At 44.6% G+C, this 16,536-nt stretch overlaps 1 protein-coding gene across 8 annotated transcripts in view; it reads left to right on the top strand.

The window, feature by feature from the left end:
• Nucleotides 1-16,536, top strand: part of RUNX1 (RUNX family transcription factor 1) — a 247,602-nt gene that overhangs the window by 28,022 nt on the left and 203,044 nt on the right. The window lies entirely within an intron of this gene.

The raw sequence follows: 16,536 nt of genomic DNA on the forward strand, positions 1-16,536 counted from the left end.
GCCGCGGGGACTCAAGGAATTTTATTGTATTTATTTACTGCAATCCCAGGGGCTCGATCTCATGACCCTGAGATCATGACCTGAGCCAAAATCAAGAGTCAGACGCTTAACAGACTGCACCACCCACAAGCCCCCTGTACATTGACAATCGTATACTGGGCCTCCTGTAGACACAGAAGAGGACCAGGTAGCTTTTGCCCCCATGAGTTACAGGACCACTGGGGATTAAAGACAGATGTACACGGAATAGCTGGGTAGCATCCTCAAACCGCATGGGACTGAACAATACACACCATAATGCTGTAGCATTTCAGAAGACTGGCCGGTCACCATGGAGATGGAGCCATTAGAGAGGTTCCAGGTGACATCAGGATTTAAGCAGTATGAGGAAAGCAGGGAAAAAAGTCCAGGAAAGGGGCCGGGGACCAGCCTCTGCAAGGCAGGAGGTGCTGCGTGCATGGTTGGGTATGATGAGTTGATCACTTTGACTAAAAGGGGAATATGGTGTTGGAAGGTAATGACGGACTGGTGGGACCAGTCTAGGTTAGTCTCGGTCAGTCCAAGCCAGGTAGTAGGACTTCATCCCTCAGGCAGTGGTAGTGAAGACCTAAGGAGACTTGGAGCTAGGGGTGTCCTGATTAAGTTATTCCTTGCTTCTTTTCAAATTCTAAAGCAAATCAAGCTGCCTTTATTCAGACAACAAAAGTTGGCTAAGGGTCCTTGGAAAGCCAGCCCTGGGCTAAGTCCAAGGGCCCCCAAACACTAAGACAAGCCCCTGTCTCTTAGGGGCACTTGGTCTCATGCAGATTCACTGCAGACAGTGGAACAGGTTGGGCACTGCATAAAGACAACCAGTTGAGGGGACAATGGAGGCTGAAATCCAGTCTAGGCTCCACTTGCCAAATCAAAAGTCACAGCATGGGGTATGGCCGCCTAGAGGACAAGGTGCCTTCTCCAAAGAAAGGGATCATCCATTCACCAAGCTGTACATCCATCAGCCTACATATGTCTAGAGTGCCTTTATCTGGTCCCCACATTGAATAGTAGCTAGGACAATATCAGATCACCCTAATAATCAAATTACTCATCAGGTATGCAGAGGAGAACGTTTTTCATGATATAAGTGTTAGTTTTCTAGGGCTGTCCCGGCAAAGTGCCACAGCCTGGGAGACTCAAACAATGGAAGTGTATTCTCTCCCACTTCTAGAAGCCAAAACTCCAAAATCAAGGTGTCAGCCAGGGTTGGTTCCTTCCCAGGGCTGTGAGAGAAGCTTCTGTTCCAGATTTCTGTCCTTGGCTTACCGATGGCTATCCTTCCCCTCTGTCTGCACACCACCTTCCCTCTACATGTGCCTATGTCCAGATTTCTACTTTTTATGAGGACATTAGTCATACCAGATTGAGACCCACCCTAATGACTTCATTTTAACTTGATGACCTCTGCAAAGACCCTATCTCCAATGGAGTTCACATTCTGGGGAACTGGGGGTTGACACACCAATATATAAATTTAGGAGGGGACACAGTTCAACCCATAACAATATACTATACTAGCCATATGATTCATTTGACTTAATATAGCTGTTCTATATCTGAGCCTTGTGGGTCACCCCCAGCCCCCGGTCCACTCCTGCAGCCTCCTTTAAAGGGAAGCAGGATCCTCAGTGAGCAAATATGCAGGGCCTGGGCCTCTCACCTGTTTAAGCTCTTAAGGCCTGGGTTTTATCTTAGTATTTGTGTGAGCATAAACTGCTTGCCAGGGTGTGAATTCAGAGTTCTGGCGTGTCCTTGCTGTCCCCAAAGCCACCGGCCCTCCCAGATCAAATGGACAATTTCACCATGTGTGTCCTCCATTCTTTAGCCACTTTATTTTATTTTTATTTTTTTAAGATTTTATTTATTTATTTGCCAGAGAGAGAGACAGCACAAGCAGGGGGAGTGGCAGGCAGAGGGAGAAGCAGCCTCTCCGCTGAGCAAGGAGCCCGATGTGGGACTTGATCCCAGGACCCTGGATTATGACCCGAGCCGAAGGCAGACACTTAACCAACTGAGCCACCCAGGCATCCTAGCCAAAGACTTTAATTCTCCGTCCGGAAGGGTTGTTGGTCATTGGTACCCGGTGTGAAAACCTCAAAGATCCTTTCCTGAGAGTTGGTTGTGATAAAAGTGAGTTGGAGAACACAGAACTATGAGAAAGATTGAGAACACAGACCCTGCCGTGCTTGGGTAGTCCCCCCAAATATAGACCCAGAGCGAGTCACAGCAGGACAGCCTTCAAGGACCCGCTCGTTCCCTGCCTCTTTTAAAGATGAACACCCTCTGGCCCAGAGGTGAAGTAACTTGCCTAAAACCACACAGGACAGCATGAATATTAGACGTGAGCATCTTCATTCTCAATTCAGTCCTCTCCCACCTTTGTGTGCTGGCTTGTACCTTCTTAGATTTTCCAGCTGATCTCTGCTTCAGGTCTGGATGGAAGTGAGTCTGATCCCTCAGCAAGGTGTGGTCTGCTAACCATCTGCAAATGGATGATTTCTGGGTCATCTTCCTCCTCTCGCAGGCCCCTTCGCTCGCCTAGGGCTCCCCCACTCGCTCGGCATTCTGTCCTTCATTCCTGTCCAGTGCCTCAGCACACCGAAGCTTTTGCAGATTGAAGGCTGAGATTTCATCGAGGAATAAAAGCTTTCACCTCAACCCAAGGCATTGTTCACCCTAAGCAAGTGGGGAAAGTCTGGGTCCAGGGAAAGGAAGGCTTCGTGCCCTGCCTCTTCAGTCCTCCTAAATCCCAGTGAGCCCCGCTGAGTTTTGGGGAGACCACTTCTGTTACTCCTTCCCGCTACTCCCCTCTTTCCACTTAAATCCCTGTCCCCTCCCATCACCTGACCTCCTGACCATCACTCAACAGTCTCTGAGCTTCACTGCGTCCCTCTCCATCCCAAGGCCCCAGGGACACACACCTACACACATACAGGGAAAATGTGCACAGGCTTTAAGGCCCAGAGATTCGGATGCGGCAGGCTCATGAGGTTGCTAACTTAGATCCCTGCTCTGGGACGCCATGAGGGAGAATGTGTGGGCACCTGAGGCAAACACTGGGAGGCCCCCCCAGGACTCCTGTCCTGGCTCCTTTTTATGTCTGGACCCTCCTGTCCCCAGAAAAGGGGTTTTGAGGTGACCACACTAGAAAGATTAAGGCTGCTTTGTTGAGACGGTCCATGTCCCCTTGATAGAAGAACCTGCCCATCCAACCTTAGTGAGATTGGGATTGCCCAAGCCCTGGCGCAAAGAGTGTTCGCATCATAGCCCATTAACCTCACGAGAACCCCATAGGGGAGGTGTTGTTCCCATCTTAGAGATGACAAAACCAAGGTTCAGAGAGGTGAACGGATCAGCCAAGGGGGAGAGCTGTTTAATAACACTGCACAGTTAAGCCGCAGGCTCCCTGGCCCCAGAGCATGGGCTGCTTCTCTCCACACCGTGCAGCACGATAGCAATTACAGAAATCATCATGTGCACATTAGGTTAACTTTGTTGCGAGTTTTATTTGATTACCATAGTACACTCAGTGCATGGTGGTTCAGGCGCCAGAATGGCTCAAGCAGCACGGTCACCTAATCACAGCTCTGGAAACCTGCAAAGAGCCCTCCAGTGGGACGGAGACGGCGCTGGGTCGCCGGGCGCCCTGGCTTCTGTTTTGTGACTTTGCCCGGCATGGGCCTTGGGCATGGTTCACTATATTCCCATTGCTCTCCCTCTGCAGCGACCTAGTCTTCCTGGGCCTCCCCCCTACTTCTTCCACCTGAAGTGGCCGATCTGGAGCGACCGTAGCATGATGTACACAGCTCCTTGTAAATAGCGTCTCTCCCAAAGAGCACTGATGAGTCAGTTGTTTGGAGCTTAAATAAAGTTTTCTATTAAAATGAGGTTATACATGGGAATTAGGTTTATGAGACAGCCCCCATCCTATGCCAACTGCAGAAGTAATTGAAGATCTGCGTCCTGAGGTAGAGGAGGAAGGAGTGGAAGCCACTCCCTTTCTTGAACACAAGCAAATCGTAAAATGTGTACAGTTTGGTTCTCTTCTCCTCTTTCTTCCTCTGTGGCTTCTCTCGCTGGCTGTGCTCCCCTCCCTGGGGCCATCTGGGTGTCCCAATCCCCACCCTGGCCACCCAAAGGAAGCCACATCCCAGAATGTCTTACTGCCCTCACCACATCCAGTCAAGAGGTTGCCTGCAGCCTCCGTCAGTGGGCCGGTTGGGACAAGCCTGCATGTACACAGGGGTATTTCTCCTTCAAAGTGGTCCCTCTGAAAATGTACACGTTCCTTCCAGTGAGGAAATCTTTATGGCCAAGGGGAGCACACCTTACTGTGGTTTTGCGTTTTGTCTCAGTTCTGCAGCTAACTAGCTTTGTAGGTCTGGCTAAGTCCCTTTACCTACCGGGCATCATGCCGCATCCATGAGGTGAGGGCCTTCACCAAAGCAACTTTTTCTCAAGAACAGACCCAGAACATTGGTTCTAGAGATGCTTGTTGCAGACATGTCTCTGCTGCTCCTAAAGCTCCCCTCTCCCGGAAGTGTCACAAGGCCCATTAGGACCTTAAAGGCTCTGAGAAGTTCTGCAGCAGTGAAAACTTTCTACTTGTGTTTAACTCTGTTCCTCAAACGTATTTAACAACAAACCTTCCATTATTCTTTCTTAGTAACCCCTGTGACTACTTCATGACACATCCACACTGGGACTTGCTAAACAGATAATAGGGAAGGGCATCTCTTTTGTGATCTTCTCATTTGGAAATAAACTTCTAGTGAACATCCTCAGACAGGTGGGGAAGAAAATCTTCTTTCAAAAGGTGATTGACTTTTAAAAGGCCTCACAATTCATTTGAATCCAAAAGTGGGTAATAAAAGAGTTAAGCAAGGGGCACCTGGGTGGCTCAGTCCTTTAAGCACCAGCCTTCAGCTCAGGTCATGATACGAGGGTCCTGGGATCGAGCCCCGCATCGGGCTCCCTGCTCCACGGGAAGCCTGCCTCTCCCTCTGCCACTCCCCCTGCTGTGTTCCCTCTCTTGCTGTATATATTATTATATATATGGCATTATATTATATTATATTATAATAAATATATTATATTTATAATAAATAAATAATCTTTTTAAAAAGTTAAACAAAATGAGAAATATTGTTCACACTGTTGACGTCCCGTGTGACGCGCCAAGCTACCTCTTGAGGAACCAGGAGGGAAGTCTCTCAGTGGTTTGAGCAGCTGTGATGAGGCTGGTGCCACCGTGGAGCCTCCCACCGGACTCCCCTGAAGGGAAGGTCACTCAGTGCCCATGCATCCGAGCACACAGGAGCCCATCAGTCAGCTGGTTGCAGGATCCACCACGGAAGGAAGCGGGAGGGACATGGAGGCCATGAGACTCTGGCCTAACGTGGGCAACACCTCGCAATGAGACAGGGGACTGAAGTGAATGTCACTCAGGAGGGATAGGTCAGATTGAACGTCTTTCACTAAGGTTTGGTTTTTGAGGTCTGTGTTCTACCACACGTGGAAGTGGGGACAACACAGATGTTGGAAGATTCAGATACTTGTTTGCTGTGTTTCCTGATTTTAATAATCAACCTGTGGCATAGACCAGAACTTGGGGTGCTGGGTCTATCTGTTACCTGTAGACCTTGACCACCCCGCCTTCCACCTGCCTGTCCTTTCCACGATCATGCCCCCCAGCGTCCCTCCCTGGTTGCTTACCTCCGGGCCGCTCACCCCAGTTTGGCTCTATTTCAGGAGTCCGTGCCCTCTGCCCACTCTGTGGATCACTTAGCCATGCCCTTGCTCCTCCCATGGTCTCCCTCCGTTCCATGAGCATCCCCACTTCCGGCCAGGGGCCACACTACCACTGCCCTTCACCCCTTTCACCTCAGAAGCCTGAAGTATGCTGGCAGAGTTGCCTAATGGGGCAATCATGGGTTGCGGGTTCTTTTTACTTTACCTGGAGGCAGCCTGTTCATTCCCCACCGCAAGCCACGATAGTCTCAAGGGCTGTGAGGGGCCCCGCAGCTCGCGGAAGAGCTAACGAGCACGTCTCCTCACCAGGCAGGGAGGGCTGGGGCCCCATCCGTGGTTGGAGGGCAGGGATCCGGGGACCCACTGGGGAGGCTCCAATTTGCTAAAATGGACTATTGTTAGCAAAAGCATGTATCTTAAAAACTACTGAGCAAGTGTTTTTCCCCTAGCTCTCCAGCCTTAAGGTTTTAGGGTTCTGGGTTTTCAACACCACTGATGAGGAAGAAACCAGCCTGACTGGTCTTCAGGACTCCCAGGTGCAAGGCTAGAAGTCAGCCAGGAAGCTTGAGGTGCAGACAGGAGGAGGAGCATCCCAGACGTCATTCCCCCAGACCTGCTGCAGAGGCCGGCCCACCATCTGCCCATGCCTTACCACAGCCTGGGGAGGAGGCAGGTCCCTTGGCACTAAAGACCTCTACTCCCATCCTCTGTCATGTCTTACGATGCTCTCTGTGGTGAAATTTTAGGCAGGTTGTAATTACCCAGTCTGGAAAGTGGCCAGGAAATGGAGTTTAACATTTTCACCTTTGCAGATGGGTTTGAGGACAATTTAACTCAGGTTTCTAGAAAGGAACCCTGGTTTCCAGTTTTCCTCAACATAGTAAAACCTCCATTAAGTGGAAAATTCAGGAAAAGAAGTGGCTAACAAATTGGATCATATGGTTGACTTGAACTTGACCAGAAAACTTCTTTTGATTCTACCTCGTTTTTCACTACGTCTTGAAAATCTTTAAGTTCAATTTCCTAATTAAGTATAAAATGCTATTATGATTGAGGGCAATGATTTTTTTTTTAAATTCTGTATCTTTTTTCATGTTTACACATATATCATGCTTGACCTTCCCAGCAAATCTTTAAAGGTAAACGGAGCAAAAATGATTAACTCCTCTTTTAGATATGGAAACTGAGACCCAGTGACTTATGAAATGTGCCCAAGGCTACAGAGCTGATAAGTACAGATCCTGGAGCAGAAGGAAGGTTCTCTGCTTCCTCATCCAGTCTATATGTCCCACACTGCTTCACCTGAGCCTCTTCATCCCCTGAGCAGGATTTACCCCCATAGAATTCAGCAGCTGCAGGAGATTGAAATAGTAGAGTGATTTGTCTGGCACTCAGTGTGAAAACTAGACCCTCAGATACCTGAGGATACAGCGGAAGAGAAGAAAAAGAAATAATATGAAAACACAGAGGGAGGCAAACCATAAGAGACTCTAACTCTAGGAAACAAACTGAGGGTTGCTGGAGGGGAAGGTGTTGGGAGTGGGGTAACTAGGTGATGGGTGTTGGAATGAGAAATGGGTGTTATATGCAACTGATGAATCACTACATTCTACCCCTGAAATTAATAATACACTACATGTTAACTAACTTGAACTTATATAAAATCTAAAAAAAAAAAATAATAATAATCTAGTTCATTGAACTTCAACTGACTGTTTAATCAAGGTACTGATTTTTATTTTTTTTATTAGTTTCAGAGGTAGAATGTAGTGCTTCATCAGTTGCTTATAACACCCAGTGCTCATTACATCAAGCGCCTTCCTTAACACCCATCAGCCAATTATCCCTTCCCAAAATGCTCAGCATCACTCAGCATCAAGGTATTGATTTTTAAATAATGTTTACTTTTTTCTTTCTTATTTCAAAAAGTTATTGGAGACATATTTTTAAAATCAGGAAAGTATAAAGAAGTTTGCATCATTCATAATCTCATTAACTATCTCAGTCCCCTGTTAACATTTTGGTGTCTTTTTTTTTTCCTACTTTTAAAACGTATTTGTCATTGACACTGTATTTGAAGTATTGTTTTATAAACTATCTTTTATCTCTTAAAAAATACTGTGGGCATTTCCATGCCATTAAAAATTCTTCTAAGATGTTATTTTAATTGTTGTATAGATTTTCATAACAGTCATTTATTTAATGGTCTCAAATCTTCGGCAATTTAGACTGTTTCGCTGTTCCCCTTTAATGATCAATGCTGCAGTGAACATCTCTGAACATAATCTTTGGGTGCATTTCTGATTATTTCCCTAGGATAAATTCCTAGGAATGGAATTGTTGGTTCAGAGGCTTCAAACTTTAAGAGTTTTGATACTGACACATCATCCTCCCAAATGACTACCCCAATTTATATTTCAACTCACCATGCATGAAGGTGGCTCTTTTCCCACCAATCTTTACCATCATTGGACACTAGCTTCACTTTGCTTTATTCTATTTTGATTATAACCTATCTCCAATTTGAGGGTGAAGGTCTTTAATAAACTCACATCTGATAGCCTTCACCTCTCATTTTAGCTTTTCAGAGTTGTTTCTTTATTGTGGTCCCCATTCTTTACTGTTTGTGGGTCTATGAAAAAGTATAGAATGAACAAAACAGTTGATATCCAATTAGAAACTAGATTCATATGTATATTTAAAGTGAAATGCGTTAGTCTTATCTAGGTAAGACTTTGTAACAAGCAAGTGCCAACCCTCAAATGTGTTATCTTAGCCTCGCTCTCCACTCTGCAATGCAAGTGTGAAAATTCATCTCTACCTGTAGAACTCCAATGCAATTTCATTTACTTACAAGCCCCAGTGGCTTGAAAAAAGGCAGGATGTTTTTAACATGGATAAATAATGTAGAGGTGTATATTAACATGCACTGGGATAATATGTTTGCAAACATGCTATACTATGGACATATCTATTGTGCAGTCATGACAAAAACTATTATTTATATCAGGGGTCAGCAAACTATAACCCATGGACCAATTCTGGCCTACCACCTGATTTTGTAAATGAAATTTGATTGGAACAGTGATGCCATTTATTTACACATTGTCTATAACCTCTTTATCGCTGCAATAGCAGTGTTGAGTAGTTTTGATGGAGTCTATCCACAAAACCTAAAATATTTATTGTCTGCTCTTTACAGAAAAAGTTTACTGAGTCCTGATTTATATTCTGCTTTAGCATTTGGAAAGGGTTTTCACAAGAACTACCTCCTTTATCTCTTACCTTTCTGTGAGAGAGAGCAGGCGTTATTACTCATCTCCATGGTATAGGTGTGCAAGTGGATCTGCCCAAAGTCATGCTTAATTTACATGAAGAGGAGCTGAAGCTTGAATTTAGATCTTTAGATCTGAAATCTGGGGCTTTACAATTTCTGGACGCAAAAAAGTTAACTTTATTTTGCCCCTTCTTTAGCCTCTCCTTAACAGCAACTGCACGTCATTTCCTTCCCAAAAATCTCCTTATGGGCTCTTTCTTTGGTAACAATTGCTGTGATGGTGGTAATGACATATACATGTAGAGTCCAATCCATGTGTATATATGGAACACGTGGATTACTGGCTTTTATTAATTTGAGTACTAGATATATTAGGAGAGAGTTGACACCCCTGAAAGTAACTGCCATATAAGTTCATCCTTCTACAATGATTTGGAAACCGGAAGCATCTTCAGAAATACCTGAGAGTTATGTGAAAATTGATTCATTTATCATGGCCCAGAATCACAGGTGTTGGAGTCTGTTCTGAATCTCCACAGACCTTGTAATATCCTTTAAAGGTGAGTTTTTAAAAAAAAAATAATAATTTCCCCTTGTAAGTATATTAATGTCCCACTTGGTTTTCTCTCAAAATTGCAAAAAAAGGAAAAATAATGTAGCTGTTTGAGCTTCTGGAATGCTTATATTCTGATAAAGAGGAGTGTACTGGAAACTTCATCATTAACACTACAATATAACTCTTGGTGCAAAACACAGAGACCTATAGACACACATGCCAACCAGTTTTTTTAACCTCACTATTAAATTTGAACCTCCTGTTAGATATGGGGATTAAGCTAACGATCATATTTACTTTAGTAAACTATTTTTAAAAACCCTAATTCAAAGTTTGTTTCTGACCAGCTACCTCCTTAATCCCATAGCACCTGCCAGAAGACATCCAATAACCTGCTCTTTAGGTCAGATGAAAACATACAAAAGAGAAAGCTTGACTGGAATGACTCATGTTACAAGCCAGCTGCTTTCCAGAATCCGTTAAGCTTTAGGGTCCAGATCTCCTTTTGTGGCTTTCTACAGACTTTATTTGAACAGAGAAATTACAACAACCCTGCCCACATAAAAGCCGAGGCAAGAAACTAGTTGGAGTAGAGAGGGTGCCCAAAATTTCACCATACTTTAAAACAAAATGGCAAGGTGTCAGCAAAAATTATTTTCTGCTTCACGGTAATAAATAGTCCTCCACTCCATTTACTATTGAAATGATGACACTTGTACATGCTACATTTCCATTTGATAATCAGCAGAGCATTTATCTCCAGACAGTGACTCTCAGGGGCACTAAAACTTCATCTAGCATCTCTATTCCTCTGTTTTCTTCGGCCAATGCCAAGTTGTAACGCGTTCCTCTTTTCCACTTCAACCCATTGAGAGCTCTACTAATCCCAATACACCAACTATATTCTTTGCCCGTGAGAAGTAATGTCTAGTCCAGACATTGATTTTATCACGAGTGAAAATTCATGAGTCAGTAGTGGCAGTCTCAGTGACTCAGAGCTGGGGGTGGGCGTGGGGGTAGAGAAGGATTCTCAGAAGAAAAGTTGCCAGGGTTGGAGGAAGGTCTGAGAAGGTGAAGTCACCCATTCCTTCACCCATTGATTCATGTAACAAACTTTTATTGACCATCTCTACCAAGAAGTATTCTAGAAGCTGAGAATAGAAAGAAATTCAAGACACCATCAAATAAAGACATTCTCATAAACAAAGGCTATGCCTTTATTGACAAGTATAGTAGGAATGTTCTAAGTACATGAGGTGGTGCTTTGGGACTCTGCTCATGTAAACATTAAGATGGAAATGATAATGAAAAGGAGATTGATGAACAGATTAAATTTCCAGGAGTGGTTATCATTACCTCCAAATCTACAGTATTGGGTATTTATTTTTTAACTTTGCTGAAGCTTATGGAGTAATAATGCCTTGCTAGTGGTCTCACTGGGGGAAGAAAACTTGAAATCAAAACATGCAATACGGTTGTCATAGGCTTTGAAACCAGAGATGAAACAAAATCCAACTTAATATCACCAAACAATATTCAGGCTATCATAGACCGAAATGCTTTTCCTGAATAATTCTAATGTAGGACTTCATTCTTGACATCATCCCTTTATGCAATTCTGTGTGAACACTCAAAACAGACGCTCATCTAGAATATTGAGACAAGGGTGTGATTTGTCTAACATCGCTTCAACATAAACTGACAGAACTTTTAAGCTTGAAAGCAATATACACTCACATGCTCATGTTTTGCAGGTGAAGAAATGAACCATAGCCATGTTAAGCCATTTGGCTCCATTCCACATTTTAGTTAGTGTCAACATTTTAATCCAACCTGGAAAATAACCTAAAAAAGAGTCATCCCTGAAGTGTTTGGCTTCCGTTTTTTGTTTGTTTGTTTGTTTGTTTGTTTGTTTGTTTTTACTCAGTAAGCTTTATTTCATCTAAGTCACAAGCATAGTGTGTCCCTGCTGTGGGATGCAGGCTGGGGACAGGGATGAGCAGAGCCAACTCTCATCAGCCCAGGGCATACTACACTGAATGTGCAAATGTCCACTGCTCTCCAGCTGGCCTGGCCCGATGGAGCATCTGAACAGTCTTGGTCTCCCTTATTTTTCGTTGTTGTGTGTTCAGGTATCTGGTATGCTCATACGGAAACACACCATACCTCAGGAATATAATGAAGTATAATTAACACTAAAATTGCATTGACAAGAGTGTCATTTTCTCTTTGACGAATCAGACCAAACTTCATGGTCTTGCACCTCAAGATCGTCTTGATGAACAACATATTGTTGGTTTGTGCACAAATGGTGCTTCCTCCCTTATGGATAGACTGCTAGATGTCAAAGAGGACATTGAGCAGGATTTAGTTCAGTCTTCAAAATCACTCAGCATTTAGCAGTTTAGCCCCATCAAAGCATGTGACTTGGGAGAGAAAGATCCTCAGACTGACTTTCACCAACAACTATTTGTAAGATCTCAAGAATAAAATGCATCATGGAGAGGTTCCACCCAGCAGAGTTGGCACAGGGTTAAAAGATGCAGTAGGATTTCCCTTTTGATAGATCATGTTTCCTTTTGACGCGGTTCTAAATTCTTCAGGGCCAACAGGGAGACCACCGATAATTGCCTGTAATTCAACACACACACGACCAGCTCTCCTGAAAGCCCAGCGTCAGCCTCTCCATTACAGTTATGGGACTCAAGATCCTTTTCTCCTTTTATTGTCTTTCTCTTTGGATCAGTAGCCCTTTTCATGCAAGGTCCTGTTTGATGTCCTAATAAAAGTGTAATTTTATCTTTCTCCAGAAGCCTTCCTTATTCAGGGCCCTAGTGATCATTCCGTAATCAGTGTGGTTAGAGGAGCTGAGTCCACCTCTAGGCATCTGTCACATCTGTAACCAGGGGAAAGAGGGGATAAGTGGCAGAATAAGCCAAGTTTGAAGCACATCCTGGGCTCACCATGACTGAAGTTTGATCTTGATATTAAATTTTCTTGAAATGCACATTCAACAAATATTTTGACGTGGCATGATTAGTCTCCTTACAAAGATGTGCACAACCTAATTGTTCCCTTTTTATTTTCAAATGCTACCTTGGTCTGACTCCTCATCATCAACCCCCAAAGAATTCTCCCAGTGCAGAGCCGAGACAAGCCCAGGCAGCCGTACTTCCAGGGGACAGGCTAAGCTCACATTTGTCATCGACTTAACTTGCCCTCATGTATTAGCACCTTCCGAATGATCGTTGGAAATCAGGGCTAGTTGTTATGAGGAGGGAGGGTCAGAAGATGAATAAGTAGCCACCAAATGCTAAAGAAATCCACCTCTAGGTGGAAAGGAAAATGCTCACATGCATGATGCTAACATGGAACCAAGTAGAATATGCTATCCTGGTGTCATGATCAAAATGCTCTTGATACGGGACGGTGGATCAATTCCAGCTAAGGGAGGGCTGGGAAAACTTCCAGAGAATGTGGATTTTAACCTCACCCTTGAATTATATAGAACTCCCAAAACAGATAAAAAAAAGTGTAGACAAGATTGGTGGCAAGAAGCAATACCAATTAAAAACTCAGGGGTAAAAGGGCGCTGAGCATGTCCGTGTTAAGTAGCATGATCTGACGGTGGTAGGGAAAGGGCGTGTGGGAAGGGATGCAGCAGGAGCAGGAGTGTCCTGGCAGACCGGGAAGGGTGGTCTCCTACACGAGGTTCCTTTGTAAGGCTTCTTGCTTCTCTCTTCTGTCATCCCAGCACCTTCAGTCTGGTGGAGAAAGGCCACGGGCTACGTGTAAGCCCCGGCTGCAGCCTTTCTAAAGCACCAGGCTGGAACCTGGAGTCGAAGGATTTGCTGACACCGACCCATCTCTATGTTCCTATGCCCACTCTAAAAAAAAACAAAGGTTCATAATACAATGTCACTGACATGTACAGAATACGTGTTTGCCCGGTGAGGGCTGAGTACTTCAGGTTAGACACCCCATGACGTTGGTATTACTGTTATCCTCATGAGGCTCAGAAAGTTGACCTAACTTGCCCAAAGTCACCCAGCAGAACAGAGACTCAAATCCAGGTCTGATCATCTGTAGTTGTGAGGGTCTTAGCATACAGATAATTTTGTTCCATATTTCCTAGAGGGAGGGGGTTGCAGGGAATGCTTTGGAAGGCTTAAAAGAGAGAGTGATGTGGCTTACCAGATGGTATGTCCTTCTAGTTGCACTTCCTGAAAAGGATATTGAATTCAGTTTACCTACTTGAGGCTTTTATGGAGGCAAAGCAGATTTTCTAGAAAAACACTGAGGACATTTAATTTTTAAATCTCCAATCTTTTGAGACTGAGATTTTTATTTATTTTTTTTCAAAGATTTTATTTATTTATTTGACAGAGAGAGAGACAGCAAAAGAGGGAACACAAGCAGAGGGAGAGGGCGAAGCAGGCTTCCCACTGAGCAGGGAGCGCGATGTGGGGCTTGATCCCACGACCCTGGGATCATGACTTGACCCGAAGGCAGACACAACAACTGAGCCACCCAGGCACCCCAGATGGAGATTTTTAAATCTCCAGTCTCACGGGTGTGTGTGTGTGTGTGTGTGTCCCCATCTACTTCTGCGCCTCCCCTCTCTCAAACACAATGCACCCAACTATGAAATGCAGCACCTGTCTGCCAAGTGACACTTTAGCTCCTCAACATCTAAAGAACTTATGGCAATCATCGATGAGATTTCTTGTCTACCTTGTCTCACAGGATGACTTCATATGGGGGTCAGTCTGCCAAGGATGATGTGAAAAACTTCCACAGTGTTGGAGACCCTAGGGAAACTTTTCCCAGCTGTAAGGGGCTAAGCCAGTAAAACAACACTCCAGGCATTCCGGCAGGGTGGGGGGTGTAGGGGTGCTGTCACGTATTCCGCTTAAACAGAGAGTAACTAAACGTATCAAGGCCATGGATCGATGCTGCCCGTGTAGCAGGAAAATCACATAACAGTGCCACCCCTCCTTTCTGGGTGCTGGCATGAAACGCAAAGGAAGCTGAAGAGATATGAGCTGGGTAGGAGATCCACACTATGGCCAATGCCTGGCTCTTCCTCTGTGTGCAGCACCCACAGCAGTGAGGAAATGTGTCCAGCCAGCAAGGGCTCGTGGTTTATGTTAGGGTCCTACCCTCTGGAGCTGAGCTTCAAGAAAGAAGCTAAGGGGCAGCTAGAATAGTAAGTGTCCTGTAAGGGGAAAGCAATGAGGTGTCAAGGACCAGGCTGGGATCGTGAAGACTGTCTCTTAAGTAGTATGTATGTTTGGAAAACTGTCAGTTCCGAAGCTTAAAAATAAAGACTATATAGTGTGGAGTTTCTCAGTATAGATTAATTAAATAATTAGTAGGAGTAGGCATCAATATCATCTGACTCTAATTTGACTCAAGTCTGGAATTTAAAATGTGGTGCTTTGGAAGACAAGAAGAGACTATTTTCTGGGATATAAAATGAGTCACACAGAATCCTAATGGTGTTTATAGGACTGTAGACAAGCTGGGGAGGGGGGTCTTTAAAAAGTAATATGCAGCCTCTCTTTCTGTCTCTGTCTCTGTCTCCCTTCCCCCTGTGTGTGCATTGGTGGTGGGTGGAGATTGTGTGTCTGTCTTTCTCTGTTTCTGTCTCTGTGTGTGTCTCTCCATCTCTGTCTCTCTCTCCTTGTCTCTCTGTCTCTCCCTCCTTCTCTCTCTCCCTGTCTCTCTCATCTCTATCTTTCCTATTTCCCCATCACTCTATCACATGCAGAGAGCACATTGGCATAAGGAAGAAATCCTACCCTAATAAAGAACATGATCTCTACCTCTGTATAGATCAGTAAAATATACATGTGACCTCTCTTTCAATAACTGGGCAGTCACGGCATGTTTGGAGGTCAGTGCTACCTACAGGTGGGGAAAGGCAGGAATGAGATTGTCTTAAGACACTGAGACATAGGAGTTTAAAACAAAAAATAAATTTCCCAATCCCATCTTAGACAGGACCAAATCAAAGTCCCTCAGTGAGGGGAAAGTGATGTGAATTTGAAACATGGACATCATGCCCAAGATGTGCTCTTTGGGGCCTGGTTCTTGGTCTAAGCCCAAGTGACAGTCAGGTCTGGGATCGAAGGACAGTCACCTCTCCAGGAAGCAGGTAATAAGCAAGGGCCTAAACTGTGAGCTGCCTCCTTTGTGAGCTGAAAAATTTAATGTTTCTATTTCCCCCAAATATGATCCCACATGTGATGATATCTGCAGGTGCAAAAACAATAGGATGAACTAGATGTGAGGTGGAATCAGAGAAGGCCCCACTTCAAATGATCCTACGTCCATTTGGGAAAAATAAATGGTTAATTCTTCAATGAACAGGGAGATTAAGAAAACTGGGATCTAGTCTGAGTTTCACTGACTTTACTCATGATGCTCCCTCATCTTTGCCCTGAAATCACCATGCTGTTCTCTATGGAGCATGAGTGGGGAGTAGACTTCATTCAGGGTCCTTTGAGATTGGCCATGATGCTGAGGTCTGCAATTCAAATGCTGACAGGAGTTACTATTGCGGAACACTGAAGCTCTTTGTTATTCCATACCAAAGGGGATGTCCCAGTTTGAGCTTCTGGGACTCCTGTTTTCTAGAATTATTTGATGCAACAAAATTCTGACACAACCAAAGACCCTCTGCCATCCCGTGGGGTGTCACCATCACAAGTGTGACTGGCATCAAATCAGTCCCTTGGCCCAAGTTTATACAAATGGCCATGGAGGCTCAGCCAGGATGAATAGCTTCTGAAGTAGATCTGTCGTGCCGAGTTCTTCCAGCTTCCTGAAGGCAGCTACCAGAGTTTTCTCATCCCTTAATTTTCTCAACAGCAAATGGTAGTGAAAAAGGTTTCCCACTTCAGAGAAATCT

Source organism: Eumetopias jubatus, unplaced genomic scaffold (assembly GCF_037043125.1).
Source record: "Eumetopias jubatus isolate StellerSeaLion01/CBP00866 unplaced genomic scaffold, mEumJub1_p1.0 scaffold_1, whole genome shotgun sequence".
NCBI lineage: Eukaryota > Metazoa > Chordata > Mammalia > Carnivora > Otariidae > Eumetopias > Eumetopias jubatus.